At 32.5% G+C, this 19,359-nt stretch overlaps 1 protein-coding gene and 1 long non-coding RNA gene across 2 annotated transcripts in view; one reads left to right on the top strand and one right to left on the bottom strand.

The window, feature by feature from the left end:
• Positions 1-7,503, bottom strand: part of LOC142326819 (putative peptidoglycan muropeptide transporter SLC46) — a 98,677-nt gene extending 91,174 nt beyond the window's left edge. Inside the window, exon 1 of the mRNA XM_075369538.1 lies at positions 7,485-7,503. The gene's annotated coding sequence lies outside the window, so the exon portion shown is untranslated. The remainder of the gene's footprint in view (positions 1-7,484) is intronic.
• Positions 4,079-16,198, top strand: LOC142326820 (uncharacterized). The gene is made up of 4 exons (XR_012756872.1): positions 4,079-4,218; positions 6,474-6,533; positions 15,061-15,199; positions 15,850-16,198. It is a non-coding gene; the product is annotated as an uncharacterized LOC142326820 (long non-coding RNA).
• Positions 16,199-19,359: the final 3,161 nt, after the last annotated feature.

The raw sequence follows: 19,359 nt of genomic DNA, 5'->3' as shown, positions 1-19,359 counted from the left end.
GTCAACTACTGAAATGAAGCAAATTTTGTCAATACAAGTCAGTGCAGAACCCTTTTATGCAGTTGGTTGACTTGCTAATACATTATCAACAGTAAATTAATTACAGTCAGAATATTCAGAAATTGACCACCCCAGTCAATTTCTAGATCAACCATCATAAAGCATTTAGTAGTTGACCACCCCTTAAAACAGACCAAAGAGAGGTTATATTTTAGAAACTTATGATGTAATATGATAATTACATGTTAAGAGTATGAATTAAATGTAAACTTACCCAATAAAACTTTCACAGGTTGTAATTTTTCACTTCGATTAGTCTTCGGTTCTTAGCAAAACAGACAAGAAAACTAACATAATATAGCACATCCTGAAACCATACAACAACAAAAAATCACCACTGTTACCGACAATGCATTGTGATCAGGAAGTTTACAACTTAGACACCAGATAGCAGAACGTGTCTGCCAATTTAATTTGCAACAAGCTGTGACCTACTGAAACCTTATTTTCTTTGTTTTCGTGAGAAATGGTCAACTACTGGTACCCTTACCTTAATAAGTTTTTATTTAAATTGAAAAATCTACTTTCATGGATACTTCCATCATCAATTCTTTTACAAATTGTTTAATAAAATTCAATATCCTAAAATACATATTTATAAAATTTATATATAATAAACTTGTTATAAATTTTTTTTAAATTTCATATTAAAAAATGCACATTTAGGATACATCCACCATCCTCAGATCTTTTTTTTATATAATCACTGGTTGTTATTGGATAACACTTGATAATAATTTCTGAGATGTTTTAGGCCTTTGTTGAAATCCTTTCTCTATATAAATTAAAGTGAAAGGACCTGATCGCAGCAGCTTCTTCCTGGCATAAAACCAGCTTGCTCCACTGGTATACCATTACTGACAATGGGTATTAGACCACAAGTAATATTCTTTCTAAGATTTTGAAACACACACTTAAAAGTGGTATTGGTCTGTAGCTTTCGGGTTGAACGATGTCCTTTCCAGGCTTAGAAATAGCAATTACTTTACTTTTCTTGAAAAGTTTTGGTAACTTACCCCTTCACAGGATATCATTATAAAGATTTAGAAGCCATTGTTTCATGTTTGGACTGATATGTTTAATAAACTCAAGATATATGTTGCCTAATCCAGCTGCTTTTCTACATTTTGTTTAATTGATTGGAGCATTAAATCCTTCCATTGTGATACGGTCCATATTGGGGAGGAGCTGTTGATGACTTTTACAAATTTCAACAATTGCATACCTCACTTCTCTCTTGTGTATTTTATCAATAATGATCTTCGATAGGTTTTTAATTATTTTGGCTATGGCTTCTGGCCTAGGAGTGTTAGTAGTAGCGACGGGTGTTTTTTGTCCAGTTTCCAGCTGGCACAATAAATTTCATGCTGTCCTGCTCCTATTCTTAAAGTTGAGGCTCTAAAGAGTTCTTTTCATCTAACTGTTCTAGCGTTGTTTAGGGCTTCTAGCAATTGCTCGCCTATTGCCTCGTTTCTTGCATTCGTAAACACTGTACAGTTCTTTCTTTTTTTTTTTACACATCTGTAGTTTCCCCACCCCCTGGAGCTGGATACACAATTAAGCATAAACTCAGGTTCGGGGGGGTACCTTCACCTCAAACTACATCGGAAGGATGCAAGGCTCCGCCCAGGCAGCAGGGACTCGGCCTTTTTGCATGCCTCAAATGAGAAGTTCCCAAAAGGGAACTCCCCACTGGGACTTCGGTCTTGATGCCTTGCCTTTAGTGGGGAACCCCCATCAGGACTATAGTCTTACATTCCCCCCAAAGGCATCTCAAAAAAGTCCCCACCTAATCATTGAAGGTGGAAGACCAAAGCCTCCCGCCTCTCCAGAGTGGAGCTGTCTCTCAAAGACACCATAATGTTACTGTGAAGCAGATGGACACATCTTGCATCCTCAACCTCTGGGCGCATGACCATACAACTTGCAGGATGTACATTGAGGCTTCTGCTTACAATCTTTATGTATGTGGCTGGCCTTACCACACATAAAATAATAGCCATTTCTATCTGCGCTATTACAGAACTTCACCCTGTGGCCTGGACTCCATCACCTAAAGCGGTGTCGGAGGCACGCCGCGTCACCCGACAGGCCAACCACCCAATGCAAACACGCCCATCAGACAGCAGTTTGTCCGTAAGGAGGGGAGGCACTGCTAATGTTACTACTTGTGTCAAGCCGTAAGCCGGCCGCATTGATAAAACATCTACGATGACCGACTCACCATTTATTTTGTGAATTTCCCTGTGAGAAACTCATCCTGCGTCGTGAGAGCATCCACGACCTTAACAAGGTCGTGGACTCTCCTACCACCTCTTCCAGCCAGGGCCGTAGTAGCACCCTCCACGTTTTTCGGCGATATCTCTGCTCAACTGTTCGGCCGCAACCGGAGGTGGAGATCCTACCCCTGGCCATTCCATAAGGAGAGGACCCCGGTTTCACCCGGCGACACTGCACCCTTCACGGAGCGGAGAGGATCAGCGTAGGACCTCCTCTCCAACTTGACCACTCCCGTGGTAGTGGGTGGCCCCGCCGGTCGCTTCTTGCTTTGAGGCATTAATATTGAAGACGGACGCAACAAATTAACCAAATCCCACTTCCCTACCGTCCGGTGTCTGTGAGACCACATCCGTGATGAAGTAAGTCTGTATGGCCTCATCTACCATGTCCAGTTGTGCAGGCCACCCTGGCTGAGGCCCATCAGCCACGTAAATTTTCAAGCATTTCTTTAAACATCTACATCATACGGGCAATACCTTCCATATTGCGGGAGCACTCCTTTATTTCCAGCTTAGTGGTCGCGTTTTGGCGGACAAGTAAGCTCCAGTTCTTTGATATACCGGATTAAAACTCGAGTGTTAAAAGCCAAACACTTCTTCCGTTTTGGAAGGTACGCACTTGCACCACCCTCCAGTTTTTGCTTCCCCTGGCTCCCCCTCTTCCATGCGGGAGATAGAACCACGTTCGTGATCGGAGGCGTCCTCCTAGGAGGACAGTGAACTCCTACTGCCGGCCTTTGATTTTTCTTCCCCTCTGTTGTTGGGTGGGTGGGGGAAGCCGCAGCCTGCGTTACCCCACCGTCCTCGAAGGCCTCAGTCCACCTCGTCGTCAATGTCGTCGCCCAACTTAATTGGTAGGGACGAAAAAACCTCTCTCAAGGGCCCCACTACCCGAACAACAAAACTACTAAAAACGAACAACAAAACGAAAAATTAACATAACTGTTGACGAAAACCGCAATAACCACGAATACTCGGAGCAAGAAAAACGCGACTGCTGTTGTCAAGTTCTTCTTTAACAGCTTGGCGTAGTTGTGCGCCCGTGGTTATAAAATTTAGGTCAGGATTGTAGCTCTTCCACCATCTTGCAGAATAGAATGAGGGTCTCTGCTTAGCGTCAGAGTAGTTTAAGGTTGTTTCTCTCTGCCTAGTCTACTAGGTTTACCCCTTGTGCATTGTTGTTATATCCCCATATTTGGTGGTGTGAGTTAGAATCTCCTGTATAGATAGATGGATGATTAAAAACGGGGATTACGCCGTTAGGCCACTGTGCATTTGGAGATTTATAAACATTGACGATTGTCGTTTCTTCGACCTTTACAGCTAGTTCAAAAAGATCTTGTGAAGAAGATGAGTGGGTTATCGTAACATTATGCTGATAAACATAATTTTTGTTTTCTAACATGCGATACATGATTTTAATCTTTTTTCGATGCTGAAAACGAATTCAGAATATTTCTTTTACCCACCATTAATGACAAATTTTTAAATTTTAATTAAAGGATTGTTTTTCATTTTTCAATGTATAGTTAGCATTTTAAGCTCCTATATTGTATTTTGTTAGCTCATTTTTTATTGTTTATTAAATTTGTTTCATAATTTGTAAGCTGTAAATAAACAGTACTTGACAAAGAATTAAATCACATCATAGTCACATATTATGATTATCTATTACTGAACAGTGAGCATTCTTGCACAAGATTAATCGTGTCTGTTCAGGTCAAACATGAAGCTGAAAACACAGATGTGTTTGTATTAATCACTGCGTTTACGAATGAATTAATTTTTTTCATTCTTATTGCTGTCTTAACATGGTTAACAGTGTAGTGCCATAGTGCTTCGAAATTGTGTAATTGATCTGGATGCCTTTTGTTATGTGGTGAGTTTACCGTAAAATTAAATATAAAAAAAAAACATTACACCTTTAATTAAAAAAGTTTATCATTTGTACTTTCAGTGTAAAATTTGTGATCAGGGTAATACGTGGGCTCCTCATATAGTGTGCACTAATTGTTCTATATATTTAAGAGGATGACTGAAAGATACACGGAAGGCTTTACCATTTGGTGTACCTATGGTTTGGCGTGGACCAAAGGATCATGTAACAGATTGTTACTTTAACACAAGTGTGTCTGGAATTTCTAAAAAATCTGACATACTGTAAATAACCTTCATTACTATCTGCAATCAGGCCTGTACCTCACAGTGAAATTATTCCAGTTCCTGAGCCACCTGTCAATGTATATTTTGAAAGCAACGATGAAGAATCAGGCAGTACTGAACAAGACAATAATGATTTTGATTTATCTTCCAATAAGCTATATCTTATATCACAAGGTGAATTAAATGATTTGGTTAGGGATCAAAAAAATAAAGCTGAACTGTTAGGATCAAGACTGCAAGGTTGGAATTTACTTAAAAAAAAAATAAAAAATTTCAGGCTTTCAAAGCCGACAGAAAGAACTTTCTCAGTACTTTATTGATGAAAATAATTTGGTGTATTACACAAATACTGATAAGCTTATGTTGCACTTAGGACAAGTTCATAAACCTGAGGACTGGCGCCTTTTCATAGATTCATCCAAGTATAGTTTAAAAGTGGTTCTACTACCCAATGGTAACAAATATCCTTCGATACCAATCGCTTATGATATTAATTTGAAAGAGCCATACGATGTGATGAAAGATGTTCTTGAAAAAATAAATTATAAAAAACACAGCTGCAACATGTGTGGTGATTTGAAAGTTATAGTTATGTGTTTTCTTTGCAAATGGGACAGCCGAGCTAGGGATGAACATTATGTTACCAAAGAGTGAGAGAAATGAGACGACTTAACTCTAACTGGAAAAAATATTATTCATGAGCCCTTAGTTGAACCCAAAAAAATATTTTTACTCCCCCACCATATCAAGCTAGGACTAATGAAAAATGTTGTAAAAAAAATGAAGGAGAGTCCGGGATTTTTGTACATCAGACAGAGATTTCTGAATTTAAGTTAAGGAAAGTTAAAGAAGGAATATTTGTTGGTCTTCAAATAAGAGAGTTAATCAAAGATGATGTATTTAACTCGATGTTAAATAATGTAGAAAGTGCAGCTTGGACTTCATTTAAAAATTTTCTCGGCAAAAAAATCCAACAATTATAACAATATTGTTAATCAACTAATTACTTCATACACACCCTATAGTATGTCTTTGATAGGAGCTATATATCTTTGAAAATACATTTCTTCCACTCACATCTGGATTTTTTCCCGGACAACCTCAGAGACGTAAGTGACGAACATGGTGAACAAGATATTTTGGTGATGAAAAGCCGCTATAAAGGGAAATGGAGTACTAATGTGTAGCCGATTACTGTTTGACATTATTTCGGGATGTGCCTGAGGCTATTTATAAAATAAAATCATCAGCTAAATCATTCTAACACAGGTATGGCCATACAGAATTATAAATTTTACAGATTATAACTATATTTGGCATACTCTTATTCTGGAAAAAATTACCAAAAAGTCGTAAGAAGGGCTGTTACAAAGTTTGGTTTGCCTTGTTTTCATTGCAATGTTTTCACCAGGAGATCAAAAGAATGAAAAAATAGTCTGGCAGTTCTTTAACACTGCTCATTTAGTGTTAACCAGGGGGCTCGTGTAACATTCTGTTACGGACACGAACAGCTTTATCCCCTCTTTATCTAATTCATTTAGTTGAATGATTTCACCTAGGTACTTCAGTTTTCATCTTTTATATATAATTTTTTTTATTAACTTGTTTACAACTCTGTTAACACAACTGGAAAAATTGGGAGGTGATATGAAATTTGGTGAATAGAACAATACTTTACTGGAATGTCAGAAAAGAGTTAAGATTTAATTACATAAATAAAAATAAAAAAATGTAAAAAATATAAATAAAAGAATCTGTTGACAAAATCCTTTTAACATAAGATGTCTCTATTCCAGTTCCTATCAAGTTGTCTCTGGGGGGTTTTCAGAAACGACTCCAGGAAATAATAGACAAATAAACAATAATTATATTTTTTTAATTACAAAAGTCAATATAATAGAATAAAATTACAATTTTAATTAAATATAAATTTTTATTGATTCATGTCATTTAAAAAATTATTTTTTACAGAAACCTAACAAAAATACATTTATAAATATTTTCTTCAATATGTAACAAAAACTAGCAAAGGTAAGAATGTCTTCTAGTTTTTATTGTTATGGTGAATTAATTGATCAGTAATGCATATAATATCAATTATTGAGAATAATGTAACTACCATTGTGTGAAAAAAGTATAAATTATTTACTTCAAATATTTTCTTAAATATGTATATCAGAGTATCAATAATAAAAAAGGCTGGCAAAAGGTTGCACAACTTTTCTAGCTTTATCCTTGATAGATTTTCATTTCAAACACACCTTAGGCTTTTTAAATATTAATGATTTAATTATCCAATTAGAGAATAATTGTGAAAACAATCAAATTGCCAAGTAAAAAAATTTGGATCTAATTTGCCCACCTTGATTCTAATAATGTTTTTACCTTAAAAAAATATGCATTATTAAAATAATAATTGAGAAAAAGTAAAAATTTTTAATGATGAAAAACTGGATCCAGTTGACATAGACCAAATGGCATTTACGTAATCAAAATTATATTTAATGTTAATTTTTTGTAAAATAAAATTTGTTCCTATTGACCTTCTCATATAACTTTTAACAGCAACTTAAAAATTTTAATGGCTGTCGTTTTGGAATTTTCTAATTTATGTGTCTTGTAAATGTTGTTGAGTACAAGTACACCATATTTCATTAATATCGTAATCCATTTTTAAGATATACATTTTTATGGAAAAATTGCAAAATAAGGGAAGATGAAGAAAAGATTGGTCATTTGTCCACTTGAACTTTTTTTTTTATATTTTGATGTTCTAAATCAGTCTCTTAAGTATAGTTATAACTACCTGGGCATTATATATATTAATATATATATATATATATAATATATATAACAGAAAACTCAATCCTTTTTTTGTTATTGTATTCACCCATATTTCCCCCTGTGTAGAATTTATGTCAAAAACAAAAGTATAAAAAGTTTACCACCAAGAGTACAGAATTCAATAATGTTTCTTCTTACCTTATGCTTGCTGTTATATAAAAGTGTTTTTGAGGGTTTCCGTAATCTTCAGTTAATAAAATATATTATTTTTTAAAAATCACACATTAAAAATTTAAAACTTAAAATTGAAAAACATAAAAGTATGTAGTCATAAAAGTTAAAAAGATTAAACATTTTTTATATGTGACTAGCCACACATACAGTACTGTATTAAAATATTTTGAATTTTTATTTAAATTATATAAATGTGCTGTTATCTAAGGCGGTTTTGATAAAAAGTCATTATCAAGTTCTGTCTGTATATTAATCAAATTAAACTTTTGTCTGTACTTGTAAATATAATATTTTTCTAAAATATTTAATGTTTTATTATTATTATCACACATCCTTTTACAATTTCTTTTATATTTAAATTTGTATCTGAACCGTTTTTATAAGATCTAAAATGTTCTGCAAACCTTGCCCCAAATGTTACTTTATAACATGCAATGATTATAACAAAATTTATATTGGGAAAACTAGTAGATCATTTGGGGCAAGGTTTGCAGAACATTTTAGATTTTATAAAAACAAGTTAGATTACTCCAATCTTGCAGACCATTTAATAATCAATAAACATTCAATCACCGGTTCAGATACACATTTAAATATAATAGAAATTGTAAAAGGATATCTGATAATATTAATAAAAAATTAAATATTTTAGAAAAATATTATATTTACAAGTATAAGCAAAAGTTTAATTTGATTAATATACAGACAGAATTTATAAGATAACAGCACATTTATATAATATAAATAAAAATTCAAAATATTTTAATAGAGTACTGTATGTGTGGCTAGTCACATATAAAAAATGTTTTAACTTTAACTGTGTGTTAAATGATTTGTTTTAATCTTTTTAACTTTTATGACTACATATTTTTATATTTTTACAATTTTAAGTTTTAAATTTTTAATGCATGATTTTTAAAAAAAGAATATGTTTTATTAACTGATGATGATGAAAACTTTCAAGAGCGCGTTTATATAATAACAAAAGCATAAGGTAGAAGCTTTCAGTGACATGGACAAGTTAAATAAAAGATTATATATATTTAATATTTGCTTACAAAAAAAAAAGTTATATTATGCAGTAATAATTACTTTTATGGTTATTACAATATTTTTATTTTTTTAATAACCTACTATAAATCATTTTAGTTTATGTCACAACAGGAAAGTTTTTCTACATGGTATTTAATATTGTAGTAGTAGCAATTACTGTAATTTACTTTTTTAATCAATTTTTAAACTATTTTTTATAATTATAATATTGTTATTTAAGATATAAAATAATACTATAAAAACTATATCATTAAATAAAACTATAGATACTACAAGAAGAAATAACTACGAAAAAAGATAAAATGGAACAAATAATAATGTTTCTAAAATTATCTACAAAAACAAAATTACATCATATTTAATTAAGTACAGTGTATTTTTACAAAAGGATATATTAACAGTAGGTGCACTAAATTAATCTAACATACAGAAGAAATACCTTACTCATTATGTGAGGTTTATAAAATTAAAATATGTAATTATTACGGGGATGTAATTTATAAATTCAGTAATTCACTGAAAAGCAAAATAATTATGAACATAATATAATAGTAAATAAGTTAAATTCTTATAGCTCAATATAAAATACACAATGGAATAGAATAAAAACAAATTAAAATGTTGGATTTTATTTTAAGTTTCTTGATTTTTATGATATCCTTTTACATTAAATAATTTTAATTGAAAATGTTGGTTTACATCATTCTTAAAATTTTTAGTGTGTAATTATTTGAGACCATTTTTGCTATGACTGCTGAGATTAAGTAATTATGATCAGGAATTTTAAATTAAACTTACATGATGAATTAGAAGAAGGTAATCATTGTTTTGAACATAATGTATTGTAATTATAGCCCAAAAAAAGGAAAGAAAGGAGAACTGATAATGAAATTTGTATCAGAAATGTTTTTTACACAGATTGGGAAAATGTCTACTGGATAAAATATTCTGTACATATTGATTGTTAAAATAACTTCTATATTTTATTCCAATGGTAATCTTGTTAGTTCTAAAAAATAATTTAACTATTATATTCTCTTATTATTATTATTACTGGAGATCGTTATAATTACTTTTAATGATTTATTACCTTTCATAAAATTTAGTTATCATAGATGTCTGGATGCTCAGATAAATTTATAAAATGGAAGGAAAATGATTGTAACAAAAATGCTTTAATTGTTGTGGATTATACTAAACCGTCTTAAGATTTACACAAATTATTACATGAGGGCATATGTGTGCATTCTGTCAAAGATTATATTGTGCATTTGTATATTGTATTTCTATTTATTGCGTTTTTTTTTGTTCAGTGTAAGAAATATTTATTGAAAAAGTAATTAAAATTATCATAGAATGTTACATTGTACTCCAATTTTCCAGCTGTTGATGTACATCAATCAGATGTGAGTTAATTACTGTAATTATTGCTTTTCTGGGAAGATAAAAATATTATTGTTATTGTTATTTTTTTTTTGTATTTTATGGGCATCGACTGCTAAGGTCATTAGCCCTCGTCACATTCTTAAAAAGAGATTAGTATCACCATCAGGGTCGTCATATGTAAGGGTGAAAGGGCCCTTACATTTTTTTTTAAAAACACATAGTACACAAAAACATTAAGACACAACAACAAAATATAAAATTTGAGATAAAATTCTCAAAGAACATGAAATTTAAAATATAAATCAATACCATACCATACCTTAGTCTCCTTCTAACTGTCTCATTTATTATTTTGTTTAAGCACCCTTGGGGCGACCAGTACCGCCGTTAAGCAGTATATCAGTCGCCCCAGGATGCCGTGGCAGTTGACTCCCCCTTATAAGCAGTCCCGTAGGACGTAACCCTTCGGGGTCCTCCTAGCATCATAAGAGCAATCTGACCACTTGTTCAGGATGGCCAAAAAGCTCCTTTGCCGGGGAGGCTACCCTTCCCAGTCCTGACCTACAGGCATACATTGCGCTTGCCCATAGTCTCGCGCCCTCAGTCCACCCTTAAGGGGCCCCCCATGTCATCATTGGACACACCCCGACTCACTGCTCTTGCATGCTGGTGAGCCAGGGTGGCCTAGGCAAGAGGGCTACCATCTGTCACTATACGTGCCACACTTTGAGACTCCCATATATATATATATAAAACTAGCTCTGAGAGTTTCTTTATCACAGCTTTAAATTTTCATTTTTATAGACTTTTAAGAAGTCCACTGGCGTGTAAATATGCAACTATTTTTCTTTCATTTCCATTATCTAAATCAGCAGTAATATCATTTCTTAGCAGGAACCTCTTTCTGAGGTCCTCATATATGTTACACTCTTCTTTTAGATGCTTACTTGTCAGTGTTTTATTACAAACATTGGTTTGTAATTGGTTTGTAATAAACTGCGCATTGGTTTCTCTTCGCAGGTTAACAAATATGAATTTGTTAATCGCGTGTGACTCGATTCTAAGTCTGGTCACAGCTACTTGTTCTCGGCGAGTCAACTTCACGTCGCTTTTCCATTTATATGGAGAAGTTTTTACTGAGTTTAATATTGTATTTAAACTCCAATCAGTATTCCACTTGTTTCTTACTATGTTAGACAGTTTTTAACATCTGCCACTCTTATAGGAAATGCATCCAAAACATCGCAGACTGTTGCCTTTCTGTCAGCTTCGTCTGCGCTTTCGTTACCTGTAATACCAGCATGTTCTAGAGTCCATACAAATACGCATAGCTGCCCTCGTTGATTTAAAACGTATAAAATGACAGGATGTTTGAAATTAGGACATCCTTAATGTTCTTGTTCCGAATTTCAACAAGTGCACTTAGAGAATCGGAACATATTAGCACTCTCTCTTCGCAATAATGTTCTGTGTACCGAAGAGCTTGCTGTATGGCAGTAGTTCTGCCGTGTAGGTACTGGCCATATCTAGCAGTTTCCAAAAGTGGCTTCTCCATTTACATATATGGAGCATCCAACACCATGTTCGGTTTTAGAGACGTCAGTATAAATTCTGATATGTTCTTCATAGTTACTGACGGTTGCTAAAAATTCCTGTTGGATGATCACTGCTGGCTTCTTTTTTATTTCTCCCTGACAGAGATCCAACCTTGTATTTACCGCTGGCTAGAGCCATGTCGGTATTTCTCTCGTGGAAATTGCTAGTATCTGTGAATAGAAATTTTGTGTTTTCTTCTTAATTCGTGGTACCTAATTCCGGCTGGTCTGGAATAGGTAGCACGATGTTCATATAATGCAGCCATAGGATGATTCGTAAAAAGTTTGTTATTTGTATGAGCAGGAAAAGCCCATACGTTTGCTGCATATCTTAACAAAAGGATCTCTCTTCTATAATGTAGTGGCATTATTCCGGCTTCGGACATTAGACTAGTCGCCGGATTTGTGCGGAAAGCGCCTGTCGCATATCTTATTCCGCTATTATGAATTACGTCTAACTTTCTTAGATGCGACTTCCTAGCGGATGAATATACAACACATCCTTAGTCTAGTTTCGATTGAACCAATGCCTTATACAATCTCAATAATATCTCTTTATCTGAGCCCCAATTAATGTTCGATAAACATTTTATAATGTTTAGGGCTTTTTTGCATCTATCACTCAAGTCCTGTGTATATAATCCCCACGTAAGGGATTTATCCAATACTAGTTCTAAAAATCTCACATTGTCCTTATATTGTATTGGATTATTGCCATTTGTCAACGTAGGACTTTGGTGAGGAATTCTCTTTCTACAGAAGTGTACACAGCACGTTTTTTTCTGGTGAAAATTGGAATCCATTATTCCTCGCAACTTCGTTTTAAGCGTCAATCGCCCGTTGTAATTTATATTTCACCATAGCTGTCTTGTTGCTGGCATAAACAATTGCCAAATCATCAACATAGACGCTTTTGCTGATCTCTACTGGAATGGCTAATATTAATTTATTAATGGCGATGGTAAACAAGGTACCGCTCAGCAGTGAATCTTGTGGTATGCCATTTTCCAAGATTCTTTCAGATGAATATTCATTGTTGACACGTACTTGGAAGGTACGGTCATTCATATAGTTGCTGAGCAATACTGGCAGATTGCCACGAATGCCCTATTCATCTATCTGGAGCATTACTCCATGTCACCAGGTCATATCAAAAGCCTTCTGCAGATCGAAGAAGACTCCGACACAATGCATCCTTGTGATAAAGCTGTTGTATATAATATTCTCAAAGTTAATCATTTGATCGGTGGTAGAATGGTATTGCCGAAAACCTGCTTGATATGGTGATATCAGGTTTTCTTTTTCTAAAACCCAAACGAGTCGATAATTAATCATTTTTTCGAGTATTTTTCCCATAGCGCACGTCAAAGAAATAGGACTATTGGGATCTGTTAGATTTTTATTTTTCTTCGGTACTGGAACATGTGCTTTTTTCCACTTCTGCGGGTACATTCCATCCCCCCATATTTGATTATACAGTTCTAATAATCTGCGTTTTGCAGTGGTATTCAGCTGCCTGATAATATTATAATGGATTTCATCCGGACCAGCAGCTGTGTTGCCTGCTTTCTCCATTTCTCCAACGCTTTCACGAATTCTCCCATTTTAAATGGTACATTATATGAGTAATGATATTCAGTTCTGAAATTTAGTAGACCTTCAAGTTCTTCTTTTTTCGTCCGAAAATCTTCTTCGTAGTTAGCCGTTTTTGGTTCTCTCGAAGTGATTGGATAATAACTCTGCGATTTCGTTTGGAGTGTCCTTATGACACTCAAAACGATTTCGTTTTGAGTGTCCTTTCATCTTCATCTTGAAGGCTAGTTGTGGGAGCAAAGTTTTTACGCCAACAAATCGCTTTCACTTTCCTCCGAACGTCTGATGCAGCAGTAGTTCTGTGAATGGATGACACGTATTTCTGCCAGTATCGTTTCTTTGAATCCATCATTAGTCGTTTTGCATACGCCCTGGATTTTTTTAAAGGCAATAAGATTAATAAGAGTAGGATGTTTTATAAAGGCGTTATACGCTCTTTTCTTCCTTTTTGTAGCTTCATTTATTTCATTGTTCCACCATGGAACGGGTCGTTTCGTAAGTTTCTAAGATGTTTTGGGAATGTATCTCGATGCCGACTCAAGTATCGCATTAGTTATAGCGTCGTCATCGTCTCCGATAACATGGATCGGCGCCCCTGGGAGGGGGGATACTTGCCTCCCCTGTATGGTTTTTTGTGGCCTCTGTGGTTTAGAGGCCACCTCAGTTGCAGGAGGCTGGAAGCCTCCATAACGGACTGCGAAGCAATCACTTTCTTCTGATCATCTAAAATCTCTCTAAGACGGACTTGGACTTCTGGTTTAGCGTCCGTTTTCTTCTGAACAGGAGCAAATTTCTGTTTCGGAGATGTATCCTCAGGAGGCTGTACTAATACCTTTGGCTTAACAGGTTCTTTACTATTGAAAGGCTTCATTTTATTTTCAATAATTCTTTCAATCATGTTAGCCAAAGTGGGCGCAAGTTTGCTGATGAGCTGACTTTCATCGACAGCAACTGGAGCAGGAACAGATATAGCAGCCCCGCAGCCTGAGCATAAGTTGTTGTTGCTCTAGGTTTGCAGGCGTTTACCATCTTTTTAGCTTCGAGGTAGCTGACTTTCTGCAGGGTTTTAACTTACTGCACAGCCACCTCGTCTTTGTAGACAGGACAATTCCTGGATCTACATGAATGCTGTCCCTTGCAATTGATGCATATAGGATGCTCCTTACACGGCTCTCCCTCATGCACCTTATCGCCGCACACGCATATTTGCGGTCTTTCACATCTGATAGCGGTGAGGCTAAAGAGATGGCACTTGAAGCATCTCATTGGCTGCGGGACAAATGCCTACACATCCAATTGATGTATTCCCGCTCTTACCTTCTCCGGCAAAGTAGGCCGGTTAAATGTGAGAACATGAGAGGCTGAAGGTAGGACCTCGCCATTCCTTCTCATGTTCAATCGGTGACACTCTATTACTCCTTGTGCTGCTAGTTCTTCAACAATTTCTTGCTCCGAACAGTTTAAAAGATCCCGACAGACCACAACACCCCTTGAGGTGTTGAGCGTGCTATGGGGATCGACGCGTACAGCCAATTCTCCAATTTTTTTCAGCCCTAGGATCTTCTGAGACTGATAATAAAAAATAAAAAGATCATTCATAAATTCAAAAGTTGCCATCTTATAATTTAATGATTCGCAGTATTATTAACTACATCATAGATTTCTGGCGTTATTAAAAGAAAGCAATATTAATAAAAATCTTATCATCAAAAAGTAACTTTGAAGAGAATATAATATTTAAGATATTGAATAAATAGTTTAAAGTTAAAAAAAGAAGAAATAATAGATAGTTATTGTACTACATCAACTTGTGACAATTACAGAATAATACCACAAAAATATACCTCTAACTTATAAAAATAATTATTATATCTAAACATGTAAAAATTTTAACAAATTACTGTTCAAAACAGATAAACGTTTTAGTATTTGCCATGCAAAGGAAAAAAATATATAACTAAAGAAGAAAGTAAATATAATTATAAAGTAATACGTGTACAAAAAGAATGTTCAAAATTTTACATTGGCATGACAAACAATAAAAATTATAAGGTAAATATATATGAATAATTTTTACTTAAACTATGCAAGTCATGTTTTTAAATATAAATTTGATGCACATGAATATAATTGAAATAATTTTAATATTAGATAATCTACTGGAAAAAACCTTTGTTAGAAATAAAGAAAAATACTGTTATCAGTTAATTAATGAACAAACATATTTTAGAAACAGCAACTGTATTAAAGCAGCAGCTGTTGCTATCTATAATAATAAATTTGAATTAACTTAAGATGAAGCTAACAAATTTTTAATTAGTACCAACCGGACTCTAGACATGACCATAGTAAAACGATAATTATATTATAATCAATTAAAATTACTCTGTAGTAGATAACCACATCCTGTAGTGCTATAAGATGTGATTTTATAAATAGTTTTTAAATTCTTCTTTCCCTAATATGAAGTTTAGCTTTAGTAACTGAATGAAAAAATTACTTTTAAAATTTTCTATGAATTCATTAAATGATTTCCCAAAGAATTTTATAACTTGAGAATGAACTAAATTACAGACATAAAAATTGAATTAAATCATTCACTAGAAAATACCTTCTTGCTTTTGACGTTATTAATATTAAATTAATGCAATTAGTAAAGTGTAATATGTTGGAACTAACATTAATATTTTTTTTTTTTTTAGTCTGTTAAGATGTCAGTTACATCACGCCTGCTTATCAATGGCTCTTTTGTAACGTAACCTGGACTGGTAAGGACTGAAGATAGAGATTACGATGGGAAGTTATAATGTTGCAGCACTACACCATCATAATCATATCTGTTTTGGAAATATTCTATATAATGTACATATGACAGATTAATGTTTGTCAATAACATAGAATATTTTGGTATATTTCTTATGCAAATTCATAATTAAACCTAACAATTAAATGAACAATAAATATTATTACCCTAAATAACTTTCTTTTGATCACTACAGTATTTTAAAAATTTTTAAGTTTTTAAAATTGTAAATTTCTAACCAAACTAGATTAAAAACATTAGTTGACAACATTCATAGAATTGGTACTATTATATTATTATATTATATTATATATTATATTCCACAATATATATATATATATATATATACACAATTATATATTATATTCCACAACAGAAGTTTTAAAATTCTAGTTAAATTCTAAGAAATTCACTCGCATAACAAAGATTAAGTAACATCTATGGAAAGACTTAAATTAACATCATAATACAAGCATTACTGAAACACACCTCTAACTCATTTTAGGCATTTTCATTCTTACAACAGACTAAAAATCAACAAAACGGTATTCAGCATACAAACATCTTATATAAATGTGAAAAACCCATGTATTCATAATTTAATCATGTACAACACATAACTATCAATAATAATTACAACTAACTTTGAATTAAAACAATAAATAACTGATTAAATTAGTTTACTACATGTTACAACTGTAACACTAAACTATTAATTTAATTAATTTTCTGTAAATATGGTGTAGTTAAGATTATTAACAAAATTATATAACCATGAAACAATTCAATGATTTTAGTATCTTTCATTTACATTTTGTGATTTTTTGTTTTTTTATATTTTTTTAAATATTTTTAATTTTTAATTGTTCATTTAGAAAAAAAGCTATTATTTTTCATAACCTATTATTCTAAAAGTGCCTAATTAAATGTCAATCACATCTGAACTCTTCGACAGTAAATTACCCTTGATAGTATCGCTTGATAACAACTAACGATAGTGGAGTTTGTTTTAAATTAAACTGAAAAGCATCTTCCTGTTATTAATTATTAATACTAGTTTTTATTTTATCTACTCTTTTTTATTCCTCTCATTTTTTAAACATGTAATAAAAAAAATTATAATATTTTTATAAAACTGCCTAAGATATGTTAGTTAAGTTGGCTAATACGATTTTCCTCTTTTTACTTAACTGGCTACAGTGATGTTTGCAAAAAAGAATTTTCTATTCTACTACTTCCAAGTCCAAAATATTTATTTTTGTCAGACGGACATTTGTGCACCTGTAGGTATGTATGTGCGTAAGTTGGCCTGTACTTGGTGTTATAACATTGGACCCTGTTGACTGATTTTCTTCAAATTGGTGGACAGGTACTATCTTTGGTGTAAAGGATGTTTGACCAAAATAAAATTTCAAATCTTTACTTTAGCAAAAACATTTTCTTAGAGAAGTTTAAGTTTTTTCTCAAGATCACAAATTACCAAAACTTTTTATTTAATATTCATCCCCCTTCAAAAAAATGACATTTGATTGCTTCAGTAAAGGAGTTCATGTTTTTTGCATCTATATTTACTTTTGGAGGTTGGAGGTTGGGTCAGCCTGAGTTTGTATAAGACTGCATTTCATTTACATGTCACAGATATTACAATGGGCTGTGATGGAGGGTTGCTTATTGTTCACTAGTTCAGCATATTGCAACATACACATTAGGAAAAAATAAATAAAATCTATTTTCTACATCGATAGGCCTACAAATCACTATAAAAGATTTATTTTGCAAGTTATCCGTTACATTTAAAATGTTAATTTAAAAAATTAAATCTTAATTTTTTATAGCCCTTACACTTTAGAATTTCTTGTAAAAAAATTCATCAAACATTTTCACCCCTTTCACAGAAAATTACAACTTTTTTATTTAGAATTATGGCTGAATCTTAGTACTTTTAAACCAATTTAAAAAAAAATATATTTTTGATAATTTGGGATTACTTAACACTTAGCGACTATTTTCTTTAAAGTTAATTTTACCCATTTGCTTTCTTTCCTTAAGTATGGGAGCCCCTGAAATGAATTTTTTTTTTGAAATCTCAAGTTGCATTTTGTTAAACAATAAAGCCAATAAAATAAATCAAAACCAATTAATTTCGGTTTAAATTCTAAATTTCTTTTGCCTTCTGTATCATAGTAAATCAATAACAGCTTATAAGATGACCAAGCTACTATTATTTCTTTGGAAGATAAACTCTTACGATACTATCTTTTTACAACTTTCTCTGTTTTTCCCCCATTTTCTTATCTATACCATTTCCGAGGCCTACTGTTTGATATGTTTTATTTTGTAATGAATGTCCCCTTGTCCTCTTTTCTTCCTTAACATGACTTGGATTTCCTTTCATTTTAATATTAGTTCTCTACAAAATATTTCAATTATATATGTTCTAGTGGTTTGAAAGTTTAAATGCTCTTTCAATTTATTGTTAAAAATATACATGTACATTTATTGCATGTTGCATTGCATCCAAAAAAATTGTGTAATTATCAAAGTTTTAATATCTCTTGATTATTAACTTCTTTTTTGTGGATGAATAATTTACTTAGTTATGTATAACTCAGAAGCATTTGGTTATTATAATATTTTTCTTACTATAATATTTTTCTTCATAATATTTTATTCAGTAAAAAGTATGAAAATTTATTTTGTAGATTGCTGCTGGTTCTGACTAATGTATGTACATGTCATTATTTTTATTTTGCTGTTCTTTGTATTCTGATTTCCTTTAGAGCTTTAGTAATTTTTTCCTTTAAAAAATGTTTTTTGTTAAAATTCTTTTGGTATGAGGCTAACACATTATGTATTTATTACTTTTTTAACAGGAAAATCCTTTTGTTTTATCTGTCTGTGTTAAGTTATCCTTGTTACTTAATTTTTTCTTTCTATGCAGAATACAATCAACTTTCTACAGGACTTATTTTTTAAAAACATTTTCTTTACTTTTAACAATTAAAATATTATTTTTAAAATCATAAAATATACGTTCTACTATTGTTATACATTTATGTACTATTGTTATATATATATATTGCTATGTTATTGTTACTGTATATTGTTGGAATATACTATTACAATAATTAAAAATTACACAGTTTTAAGCATAGCAAAGAACACACGTATGCATCAGAACTACTGTTCTCACAACTGTTGATCAAAGTTTTGTCTGCCGAGTTAAGTACTGCTAGCAAATAAAAAAAAAAAAAACAGTTAAGGCTATCTGAATTATTTGATTATGCTGCTTTCCTAAAGGAAAGCAGTAAACTTCATACAGTCAGAAAAGTACTGTGTGAAGTCACTGCCTTTTGGCCCATATTGCCCAGTCCAAAATATTTTTTTACACACATCACAAAAAGTATGA

Source organism: Lycorma delicatula, chromosome 6 (genome assembly GCF_047948215.1).
Source record: "Lycorma delicatula isolate Av1 chromosome 6, ASM4794821v1, whole genome shotgun sequence".
Classification (NCBI taxonomy): domain Eukaryota; kingdom Metazoa; phylum Arthropoda; class Insecta; order Hemiptera; family Fulgoridae; genus Lycorma; species Lycorma delicatula.
Note: the sequence above shows the minus strand (reverse complement) of the source record. Positions and strands in the feature narration are given on the sequence as shown.